At 36.2% G+C, this 13,265-nt stretch overlaps 1 pseudogene; it reads right to left on the bottom strand.

The window, feature by feature from the left end:
* Positions 1-1,113: 1,113 nt before the first annotated feature.
* LOC137761295 (COP9 signalosome complex subunit 5 pseudogene) lies at positions 1,114-1,646 on the bottom strand (annotated as a pseudogene).
* Between the last annotated feature and the right edge of the window lie 11,619 nt (positions 1,647-13,265).

The following is a 13,265-nucleotide window of genomic DNA, read 5'->3' as shown; positions in this document are numbered from 1 at the left end:
TAAAGATCTTATCTCCAAATAGTCACACTGGGGGTTAGGATATCAACTTAGGAATTTTGAGGGGACACAATTTAGTCCATAACACCATTCCACCCCTATTCTATAAAAACCATCTTATTCATACCCCCTCATCCAGGGTCTGCAGGAGGTTGGAATTCTACTGGGTAAGCCAAGTTAACTGTATTGTTATTTTTTATCATATTATACTTTCTCTCTAATAGCTCATCCTAAAGCTGCTTTCATGGTTAATTTGAATATTTGAAAATGATTAAGTAAGCTACTAGCTCTTTTCAACATTTTTAGAAAAGAAGCAACACCATGCAGAATCTTACTACTAAAGCCAGATAGAACTGTCATTTTTGCACCCAGCCCACGTTCAAAGAACTAGTTTGAATAAATTCACCATTTTTAGAACCACAATTATGTAAATGATCATCTCTTTATATATATATATGAATATATATCTATGAATGAATAAATAAATATTTCTTTCTTACAATGCAACCTACATGTAGTTATGCTTATGGGGGGAAACAAAGAATTTTAGGTTCAAGAAAAATGCTTATCTCCAAAGTAGTAGTTGGCATTTTTAGGTAGTTTTAGATGAAAGTCTCAGTGTGAGTTCTTTGTCTGTCATGCCTTCCAGATGAGGGAAGATGTAATAGGCTGTTTGATGGTCTCAAGCCCAATCTTTATGCCTCTACCCTCTCTCAGGATGTAGTCAGGCAGTTGCTGGTTTTGTTACATTGTTAATTTAGCACCCTACACAAGTTTAACTGGTTTTGTTTACATCATTTAATTTTCTCTTAGGGTTCAGCACCACAAATATTTCAGAAACAAAATAAACTGGGTCACTGTGGTTGCTCAAATCAGTAGGACACCATTCACGTGGCCCAAATGCATCTTAGCTGCTGGAGTTGACCATGGCACACCATGGTTTTTTTTTTTTTTTTCTTTGTGTTTTCATTTTAAATAGTTTTATCACAAGATGTTAATATTCAGGACACTTTGGAGCAACCTTGTACTTCTAATCAGCGTTTTGGTAACTGGTTTTAAAGTGTTACTTAAGTATTTTTCTCATTGTTACTTTCAAGCAAAAGTACTACTCAGTGATTAAGAGATGTTGCTTTGATTAAACAGTTTATCCTTAATAACCTGAGGCATCAATCCATGGATACCTTCTATGGTAGTTTTACAGTATTCTCAAGTAGTTTTGGCAAGTTTGTCTTCTGACTTTTGGTCATGTGTTTCTACACCGAACATGAAACTCCCTCATCTCACCTGGGCTTTTGACTGCTCTAAAACAAATCAGACAAATCAAACAGCTGACCAGTGGTACAGTTTGCATTAATCAGCAAGCTAGAGGAACACAGAATATTTACCCAGTGTTTACTCCATGAAAATTCAAGTGATTTGTGATCCAGAGGATTTGAAATATGAGACTTCTAAGACATGTTGCTTGCAGTGTACACCAAAGCCTTCTATTTTATTAAGTGGGGTCTGGTACTCAGAAGGTCCTTCTCAAGAGGTTTGTAACTCCTTGGGTATGTCCTCAAGGTTCCAAGATTCATTTTGCCTGCAGATACTGTTCTTGTTGGGTATAAACAAGCCCCGGGTATAAACGTCCTGAGAATTAATGGGACCATCCAATATAGACATACCCAAACTTCCTCTCTAGGAAGTGCTCCAAACCTGATGAACATTGTACACAGAACCTAAGATCATGATGTTCTCTGTATCTCTGATGTTCTCTGATGTTCTCTGTATCTCCCAAAGCTGAACAATGTTGGTGATAGCATCTAGAGAAGTGAGTTTTGACATCATTATGTCTAATTCTCTGTGATTTGGAATTTTTTATTAGCATTTTTACAGAGGATGTATTGACCTAAGTCCACTTAATTATCTAAAGCCTCAGCCTATGGGTAATAAATAAGATTAATATAGTATTTAAGGTAAGTGGCACTGGGCAGACTCTCCATTGGTTGTGGAATGTGTTAAGGTTTTGTCTTTCATGTCCACGTAAGAAAAAAGGAAAGCTTAAGGGAAAGGACTCGTTAAAAGTCCTTTGTCTAAAAACCTCGGGAAGTTTGACATCGTATTCTTCCTGACCTCTGAGTGATCACTACTATGGCCAGGGCTAATGTTTTTAACATCGCAGTTTGAACATGGCCCAGTATTTTAAATTACATCCATAGATTAAGCCTTCTTATAAGTTTCCTGGTTCCGATGCCTTACATTATTGGATGTATTTCTGTTTCCTTTGCTTTCATAGACCCTAGACCTAAATAATGAAAACTCTTTGTAGTTCATCCAAAGCTCACTGACTCTGACATGTGGTATTCACATTTTGTGAGTAATTTCCAGGGTACTTCCTATTTTTCTGCTGAGTTGTATGCCAAGATAACTTTTGGAAGGTATAGCAGTATGGGTAATTGGCAATTATCCAGGTTTGTGTTAGATACATTATGGAGGTGTTTCTGTAAATTAGGAATCCATGCAAACAGGTAAATTTCTTTATCTAATAATAATTCTCATTGGGGGTGTTCCCTTAATTTATCTCCCTTTCTCATGTATTTATATGAAATTGCCTCAAATGATGCTTTCTTTTTTCTCTGAAAGAGCCCATCAATAGATATCCAAAGACAGCCATAATTAGGTAAGCTGGCCAATTAAATAAGGAAACACAATATCTTGTTAGCAATTGGCATCAATTGTTGGGTGACATTTTGATAAACTGCTTCAATATAGCGTATAGCATTTTGGTGCCTTTTCACTTCTTAAAAGGTCACGGTCTCTGAAAAGTAACATTGAAATAGCTTATATTTAAAGGGTATAGGAAAATTCAAATAAATAGCCTGTTCCACTTCTAGATCTTTCTTCTCACAATAAAATCCCTGGCAGTCTATTTGTTTGGGGTTTTTTTTTGTACTTGTTGAGGTTTCCATTATTATAAGGGGAAGACGATATATCTTTTCCTCTCTGATCCAGATTTGCTATCACTTGAAGCCTCACTCTGTTTTCAACAAAGAATTTAACTTTGGAGTCAAGGAGTCAAGGAGTTGACTCCTTTGGGAAGATCTGTGTGGTTACAAGTGGCTCCCTTCCTAAGAGAGAACTAGAAATATTTCTACACCAATACCCACTCGTGAGACTTATAGGAAACTTCTTCCAACCACTGTGACGAGTGTGTATCACATTGCTCAAGGGTGGAAATCAGGGTCAACTCCACCAGGACTCCAGGTCAGTGTTTCTTACCATATGACCCCACAAACCATCTATCTTAAAACAGCACCTGAAGTGCTTTATCAAAAATGCAGATACTTGAGTCAAAGTCCAGATCAACTGAATCAGAATCACTGAAGGTGGAGCTGAGGATACCTCATTTTTACAAGATCTCCAGGTAATTCTTAAGTATACCTTTGAAAACCACAGCTCTGTGCCAAAAACAGGTAATCTGACCATTGGACGACTTTGAGCTCAATCCTGCCTCTCTTCCTCCACACATATTAAACTTCTCATATTCTCATCCAGCAGGAAGTCACTTCTATTTCTAACTCTAAGATGAAAAAACAAGTTGCCTTTTTCCAGAATGACTCATCCTTGACTTTTTTGTCCAGACTGATGCAAAGGATCTGTCTCGCACATTGTGGACTGCTCGTGGACATTTTGGGGATGTGTATAACATCATTTTATTAGGAGTGGATAATTTTTCTTTTCAATTGTCCTATGTAGTGTAGGAAGTGCCACATAAACTTCTTTTACAGCCTTGTTAGAAATGTCTGAGAGCTGCAGCAGATACAGGTCTGTGTGTGAGCAGAGTGTGATCAGGGCTTTGCTGAGCATGAATTGGTTGAATCAGCCAGTGGTCCCATCATTCAGTCAGTGGGCCACAATCACAAGAGTGCAGGTGACATAACTGCTCTTTCAAAAAAGTAAGGCTGTACCTGTTTTATCCTTTACCCACTACATAATAAGTTTTATTGATTGTAAATAAGTATTTGATATTTAGTTCAACAAATTTTGTGGTTTAAAGGTTCCAAAAAGCAATCTCCCCACAACAAAATAGCTGAAAATACATTGTAGGTTAGGCAAATTGCAGGAGGGTAACAAGGCCGGAACATATTCATATCAAGTCTCCTCATTCCTAAATGCACCTGCCCTGGAGGTCAAGGCTCAAAAAGCCAGTAAGACCCCAATACATTCCAGGCCCAGGTAATGGTCACCTCACACATCTTATGAAAGAGTCCTCATTCAGCTTTGAGAAAGGAAATGAGGCATATCCTTCTATCCTCAGATCATACCCATCAGCCGGTATAATTTGTTGAAAAGGAAGAATATTTAGTGAGCTTCAGCTATAAACTATTGTCCTACTGCCTAGAATGTATTCTTTGGGGTCCTAACTCCTAGTGTCCCTCCTTCCCATGCTCCACTAGCTCTGAGACACTGGATGTCTTATCAACCTACACTGGGAGAATTCATCTTTTCTTTGACTGATTCTTCAGGTTCAGGGTCCTGTGCCTAACTGGCTTATTTGTGCCAATTAATATTTTGTGATTTTCCTCATATGCTTTGGATCTCCTGAAAAAGACTATGCTTCCTGTTTGTCCCTTTCTGAGCCATGGAAAGCTAGACTCAATACTCAGCCATGCCACTGGCCTTTCCCATTCTTACATGTCTGTCGCCCTCCTTTTCTTGAGCACCTGCTTTCTGTAGATAACATTTGCCAAGTTCTCTTAATCAAGTTGACTCCTGGATCTGGTCATTCCAGATCTACATAGCCAGTCATGACTTTGTACCGACAGTGAAAGTAAAGAACTACTGACTGTATAAAAATATAACCCCAGTTCCCAACTCCCTTTAATGATTCTTCACTGACTTCCATAAAGCCCAAGAGGAATTAAGAGATTGTAGTTCATCTTGGAGGTGGGGTAGAGAAATTAATATGTGTGGAGTACCAGCTGAGAGCTGAACATGTGATCTTCCTTATGGTAAGAAAATGCTTCTTGGGGATGGGAAAAGGAAAATTGAGCACACACAACAGTAAAACCTAGATAAGGTGATAAAAGTTACTTAAAGAACAAAAGTATGAGAGCATATCATTATTAAGAAACACTGGGCATAAGAAGGTGAAATATGAAAATAGTCAAGAGACTAAAAAATAATTCAATATTAAAAAATAATGCTTCAGAGGAAAGTTTAGAAATCAGATTCAGAAACTGAAAAGTTCACCCTTTAACACAATGAACATAATGATCATGTCTCTTGTGTTTATTACTCTATCCTCTTCTTAACATGTTTTTTGGCACTTGATAGGAACGCCAAAATATTTCTTAAATGAATGAATGAAATAATTTCTCGATCAGCAAAGTCAACTGCATTATACAGTGAAAATATGTACAGTGACATTGGTACACTCACTAACATTTTTAAAAATGACCTGAATGCCAGTGTCCAAAATAAACGTGGGTTTAGAAAATACATTTTGCTAGTTGATATTATTCCAATAAAGGTTGAGATCTCAGTCATCTATCTGCCTATTTTCTTCTAAAAATATTAGAAGCTTTACTGTTTCTTAATGCATTATTCTTAATGCATTAATTTACTACTTTTCTTTGAATGGTTATTTTTCACATTATTTAGAGAAAATCTGTCTTCCTGCTAAAAATTTTTGCATTGTATATACAGTATTACTTATTGCTTGGATAATGCCCTATTAATTTCAATGGATTCCTTTTGACATAAAAATGGATTTGCACTGAAGGGCAAACACTACCTCCATATGTATCCAGGCTGCATTACAATTGAATCCATCACATTATACATTTATAGGTGTCTACCCCTGTTACACTGCTAAAATGGCCTGCCATAAAAAATGGCCATGTGAAAAGCTGGTTTAAATTTCATGCATTTTTACTTGCAAAGTATCTGGATAGATGAACAGAAGCCTCCAAGATGAAATCTTTTCCAACATGAATATGCTAACATGACTCCCTGGAAGCAACACCTCAGCACTTCGTCCAGTGTCTTTTCTTTAGATTCCAATGACAGATTTGTTTTAGGGTCAGCATGTTGGAAAGCAGTAAGAATTTATTTTTTCAAGCTCACAGTGGTAAATGGCACATTGAGGGAGGAAAATGTAATCTCTTCTGTTTTCTTTGGCACCACTGATGCTAGTAAATGAGGGCCCCTATATGGAAATCAAAAGCCCTATTTAGCATGTAGGACCTTTTGGATTATATCTTTAGAAATAACTGCTTGATATACCTATTAAAGTTTTAAGACAATTAAAATGTCTTCCTTTTCCTTATTAAGCATGGAAAACCATGCCTACGAAGCTGACTGAAGGTATGGAGGCAAAACATGATTCTCAGGGACAAGCATAGAAACCAGACTTAGTAAGTCTTTCTATTTGGGGTGCTTCTGAAAAGTGAGGGTCAAGAGTTTAGGAGAACATCAGTTTTGTGGGATTTCATCAAGTTCCCTTATTTTTCTGTAAGTTAGAACTCTCAAACGGAGGTAAATATATTATAGCAAATAATAACATACTAGTAGGAGGAAAAATAAAACACTAGATCTCTATCTATGACTTAAACAAGAAAAATTGTTGGCTCATGGTTTGAGATTTTACTTCTCGCATAATAAAAACAAAATAGAACAGGAAATGACAATAACACCACCAGATTGGAATCAGAACATTTGGGTGTACAGTCCAGTTCTGTCCTTTCTAGATATGTGATTTCAAAAAGTCATCGGGCTTCTATTATATGCTGTATATATAAAATGAGGATTTTCCATAAGAACTTGCTCCACATATTTTAAAAAATTAAGGCCAGCATTTAAAAATCAGTTTTTGCATAAAAACATAGACTTATGGTCTCAGTTGCTTTATCTGTAAAATGGGGATAAAAATAATCTACTACTTTGTGTCCTTTATGTAGAGTGAATAAGATATTGTTATATACTTTGGAAACTTGAAATTAGTATTATTTACCATTTATTAAACTCATATTATTCTTGACTTTAGTAGCTTCTTTTGTCTCTCCTAATTTTTTTTAGTTCTTTTTCTTCTTATGATCTCAGGAATTAACCACAATATTTCATACATGATGCTTTGAAGACTACAGCTTTAGTTAGGCTTGGCCCATGAATTCTGACTCATAACTTTTTCCATTCAAATTATTAAAAGATGACTTTATCTATCATAACGTATGAATGGAATATAAATGAGGCTCAGTGTACATCACCTCCCTTATATGAATACACATAGGTCTAGTACATGTATAAGGGGACATGAAGTGAATTTTGAGATGGTAAAGTTGAGGGTACTGTTCAGTTTCTTTTTTCTTCCCTTCTATAAATAAAATCTCTTGAAACACACAAGATGTAGAAATAATACATACTGATGCAGACTGAACTGGCAAATTGTGTTTTTAAATATAGGGTGCATATTACTCTTTTGTCCCTCAATATGTTAAAATATATTTTATAAAATTGTATTGTAACCCTCAAATCAGTCTGATCTTTTTAAAAAAGGTTTTTTTTACAGAAGTTAGTGGATCAAAGATAAGGTTAAAAATTAGCAGTACCTTGAGTTACAAAGGGTTTGTAGAACTCTTTCTGTAGCTGGGAGTTTGAGAACCAACTATTAATCATGTTATAACTTCAAAAGATATAAATGTGTACCAAGCAGAAAGAATTCAGTTCAGGTCTGCTGGCCCAAATACAATGGGCTGAATACAAAGTCCCGAGATTTCTTAGATGCGTAATGTACTTACAAATGGTCCATGCTATGCTAATAAAACTATTGTGACTTGGAGCTTTTGCAGTAGAAACTGACAGATGAGGCCGGGTTAAGTACTTTTTCAGACAAGCTACTACAGTAAATCATTAAGGCACACAAACAATCATCCTTCATCAACGTGCAATTTGTTTCATAGCAATTGCAAATCGAAAACAATGTAAACAAACAAATCGACAACTAATGAACATCCCCCACGGCTCACTGTAAATAGATATACAACTTTAGAAGAACACTTTATCCAACACATTGTCAACTCATTGTAAACACATCTACAACTCATAAACAACTCATTACCCAGTCTGTTGTCACCTCATTGCAATTAAAGTTGAATGTTAACTGTACTGTATGTTCCTGCTCTGAATCAGATTATACCCTAAGAAGAAAATGCTAAGGAGAGCCCGTTCAGAAATGAGAAGGATTTTATTTTACTTTTCTCCCACATCAGCTTGACTTCTAAAATTACTTGACCAGGCTCACATAGAAATTAAACTGTATTTTTACCCTTTCCTCAGGTATCCCATATTTTCCATTTGCATAGAGAAGGCAGTGGTTTCTTAGCACAAGTTTCTTTCATAGAGGAAAAGTAAATGTGTAAAGTATTCCCCAAGCAGTAGTAAAACTCACAGCTTTTACTGTAATTGCTTTGTGTGAACTGCATTTTGGTATCCCTACCTGGTATATAATCTTTTGGTTGGGGCCAGTTTTTCTTACAATCTACAGGATGAATATTTTTGGAAAGCAAACATGAACTTATGAATGTCAACACAATTCTCCTGTAATGTTAATTTTACCTAAGGATTTAAGTGGATTTATTCACAATTCTGATTTACATAATCCTTATATCACATAGTGTGTATTGCCAGATTATACGTGTGTGCTTACGTATAATATGTAGGCAGATAGTACGCAACACATAAGTAGACTTGGCATTATTTGACCCGTTATACAAAGGGTGAGTTTTTGCGATGAGGGTACAGTTTTATAGTAAATTTTTTTTCTGATTCAGGCTAAGTTTCAGCTTTCTTGGTTAATCTGTGTGGAAGATAGAAGGATTTGAATTGGAATTCTACTAAATGAAAATGATTTACAGATTCAAGGTACAATCTCATATACCAAACTATATTTATAATTTAATATGCTTATGAGCATCATATTCATACCAGTCAACACAAAAGGGCCATGGTATGGTGAAAGAACAACCAACAACGAAGGGGTCTTGGTTCTCTGGCCAATTCTGCTTCTAAAGAAATAAGATATTCCTTAAAGTTGTATTCCAAAAGGTGAGTCACAGATTCCTTCCTAGGAAAAATAATTTCTAAAGTTCTTTCCAACTCTAAATTTTATTCTGAATAGTTTAAGCTTACATGGTATAGCTAGCACTGAGGTGCTTTGGAGAACATATAAGAAATTATTTTTATCTTATGAAATAGAGGGATGCATTAAAGCTTTGCAGTCAGATAACAATCTGAATACAGTTCTGTCACCTCCTAGCTGTATAATGTGTCCTCTCTGAGCCTTAGTTTCTATACTTATAAAATGAGCATGTGGAATTATTGTGAGAATTAAAGATTCAAATACTTGTCAGGTATCTAGTGCAATGCTTAGTGCTGAACAAGTGTTCAATGGACAGTAGTAATGATGATGATGACGATAATCAAACTAGTTTATAATCTCTCTCTAGAGAAAATCCAGACCAATAAAAAATTAATTCATTCATCCCTATAACCTCTTGCATATTCTCTTGCCATTATAGAGAGGCCATAACATTATACATTATTCACATTAATGTTTCTTGGGAAAATACTTTTGGGGAGGGCCATGGATTTTCTATTTCCTTCTTTTCTATTTCCTTTTTCTGTGACATATTCTATCATGAAGGCACCCTAAGGATTGAAGTATGAGCCCCAGATTTAAATACTATTAAAAACAAGGATGATATTTTTACTGCAAAAGAGGCTTTTGAAAATTTTTCTCTTGTATGCTATTAAGTTAATATACTAAATTATTATAAAGAGAGGTATGTTGTTAAAGTATAAAGATCAGTGCACTATGAACTGAGAAGGTGTAGGTTTTAGTCTTAGTTCTGCCCATAAGCAAGAAATTGAGCTTGAGCAACTCCCTTAACTCATCTAGATGAAATCAAGTATTTGATTCCCCAGTTGTCTCTCCCATTGCCCACTCCAAATTCCTTCCAGATCATTTATTCATTCAACAAATACGTATTGATCACTTCCATGTGCTAGGGACTCTTCTAAGTACTGGGGATCCATTATGAGCAAGACAGACAAGTCCCTGTCCTCATGGAGTTGACGTTTTAGTAGATGAGACAAAGTGAGTAAGTAAGCAAGTTAAGGCAATATCAAGTAAAACTGTCGTGAAAAATGAAGCAGGTAAGAGGTTTGAGAGTAACGTCAAGTCATACTCTTTTAGACAGAATGGTGAGAGAAGTCCTCTCTAATGATGCCATTTGACTACAGACCTGAATTAAGTGAGAAAGAAGTCATGCATTTTTATAGTAGACTCAATAGTTATAGAATACAAGGATTAAAATGTTATATCTTTCTGTTTCTGTCTTAAGGCTAGCAGAATCCATTCCCACCATTCTTCATAGCCCATGTCTTTTAAGGTGCAGGAAATATGTTTCTCTCTTCTACCCCACCACACACGAATTTATCATCCCCATCCCCTGTCTTCTTCTGATATCAGAAATCAAGCCTTTGTACATTTTTCATAGGTTTAGCTTTCAATTCCCATGGCTGCAAATCAAAGTATTATTTATAAAAAGTGAATATGTTAGAATGAACACAAAGAGGCCAACCATTTGAGATACAGAGTTACAGGAGTTGAAGTCAGGGACTTAGCAGAGCTGGATCATGTAGGATGTTGCAGGCCAGCATAAAGGCTCTGGGTTTTGTTCTGATCAAGAAAAGATTCTGCTGTCACTCTGTGCTGGATAGACTCTAACAGGGCAAAAGTAGAGAAGAGAGACCAGCCAAGAGCTTCTTACAATAATCTAAGCAAGAGATGATGGAGGCTTGGATGAGTATAGTAGCAATGGGGGTGGTGAGAAGTAGTTGGATTTGCGACTTTTGAAGATCTAGGACTCAGGACTTGTAGATAGGTTGGCTAATGGTGTAGAAGGTGAGATGAAAAGAGAATTCAGTGTCCTGCAGACCTGATTGTGCTTGACCAGTTATGAGTTGGAAGACCTTAGGCAAGTCAGTTCATCTCTCTGACCCTCAGAGTTCCCTCATCAAATTGTTATGAAGATTAAATGGATTGGATGGCACATAATCACACCCCCCCCAATAAATATTAGCTTCTATCTCCTCATCCTTCCTTTACAGTTCCAAACATGCTAGAAATAGTTCTGAGATTATGACACAGATCATTTTATCTTGTGATTGTTCTTAATGATACATAGAAAAGATTTTAGAAATAAATTCTGAGACAGATAATGAAAACAATAATGTCATCAAAAACTAAAAGGTATTATTAGACACTCCAGATGAATTTTAGAAACCACTTTTCTTGACCAAAATCTATGGATTCCCAGTAGTAGTAGCTACAACGTACAGGTATGAGTCAGCAAAGAGGCTTTCCAGTAGAGCTGGCTATTGGCTTTCCTGAGACCTGATGCCTTCTGGAAAAATTGGACCTGGCTTCAAAACGGCTGTCAGCTTCCTCTGAAGTCATAGGCAAGGCAAATGTCTTACTTCCTTGGGATATTCTGACCTAATCAAGTACTCAATTTTTGCCCCCAAAGATTTCTATCCATGAGAATGTTAACCATTGACACATTCTCAGGTTATCTGGTGCTCAGATCAACTATGAAGAGAAAGTCACCATTGCAAGATGCTTTCTAGACAGGTAAAACACTTGTGGCCACAGACTGCATTTCTAACCCTCAGAATGATATGTTCATGAAAGTGAGCAGAGGAGAGAATGGAAAACAGAATAACATGATGACAATAGCCAGTGTTTATTAAGCACCCTCTATACGCCAAACACTTTACACTTAATAGCTCATTCGCACAGGTCCTCTGTGAAATATGTACTATCCTTACAATTTCTACTTCCATAAGTAAACTGAGAGATGGAGAGGCTAATTTTTTTTTTTTTTTTTTTTTAAACGCAGCTAAGCAGTGGCCAAGCCAGCATTTGAACCCAGGTCATCTGGCGTCTGAGGCTGCACTTTGAAGCATTTTTCAATACTGCCTCTATCATCATGTTCAGAAAAATAAATCAAAGAACAAGGTATCAACTTATACCAAGCCATTAAAAACATTTCTCTGTGTTAGGAACAGCATTTCATTAATACTAATATGATGAGAGAAGGTGAGCTGAGAGGTAAATGAAGATCTGAAAGCTTATTTACACTCCAGATCTGTGTCTGGTAATCTTTACCATTTAAACGACCCAAATCCCTAATGCTGCAGTATAAACCACGTTGTTTTAGATTTCTCTGAGACAGTCTTTAAGTCAGCTGTTCTCCCCATTGCCTGCCAGGTCAGAGCTTCTGGGTGGCCTTCAAAGGAAAACTCAACTAGAATAGACTGAAGAGTTTATGAAGTAAAAAGAAAGGATGACAAGAGCTCAGCAGGGAAATAATATTATACCTTCCATGTGAAAATTCCCAGAAAAAATATGTTCATTCTTACCTCTCAACTCTCTCTTTTTCCTCCACTCATTCTTTGTCCTATACACCCAGATTCTTCTTGAAGCCTATCACATTTCCAGATGAAAATATGTGCTCAAAATGTGCTAATATTTTACATGTGTATAAAACAGATGTATGCACATTACGCTATAGGTACTAGGCATTTAAGACACATAGTTGCTAATATTTGCATCCTAAGCTTTAATTCAACCAGGATACTACATAGCACATTGTTCCACGTCACATGTGCTTAAAAGTAAACAGGGTTGGTGATGATTTAGAACCTCTATAAAAGTAAACATAAATGATTTAAACAAATGTTCTGCTTTATTTTTTCTTTCTGGTTAATTTTTTATTTTTTAAGATCTAGGCTTCTCAATGATATGCATTCTTCCAGTGAATCATGTTACTTATAAAATTTAGTTGACCTGTAGTTTGATGCTTACAATATTATTAGTATCTAAAATCATATGCATTCCTGGAAACAATAGGAAAGGACCCTTTTCATAAATTCAAGTAAACCTTGCACTGCCAATATAGAGCTCACCAAAGCCATCGAAAATTCAGGGTATTATTGTACTTAAAACAAGTGAATTCTACCAACCTCCACACCATCTGTTATTTTTTCATCACTTTTCCATAATGCATCCTCTTCACTACTTCCGAACTTCTCTTATTCTTCTGCTTCTTTTAAGTCATGTCAGAATTTGCCTATTTTGGCACTCAATGGAGACTATCTCAGAACTTTCTTCTAAGTCTTGGCTGACTTCAGGCTAAATTCCAGATAACTAGGTGGGGTTGAAA

Source organism: Eschrichtius robustus, chromosome 1 (assembly GCF_028021215.1).
Source record: "Eschrichtius robustus isolate mEscRob2 chromosome 1, mEscRob2.pri, whole genome shotgun sequence".
Taxonomy (NCBI): Eukaryota; Metazoa; Chordata; class Mammalia; order Artiodactyla; family Eschrichtiidae; genus Eschrichtius; species Eschrichtius robustus.
Note: the sequence above shows the minus strand (reverse complement) of the source record. Positions and strands in the feature narration are given on the sequence as shown.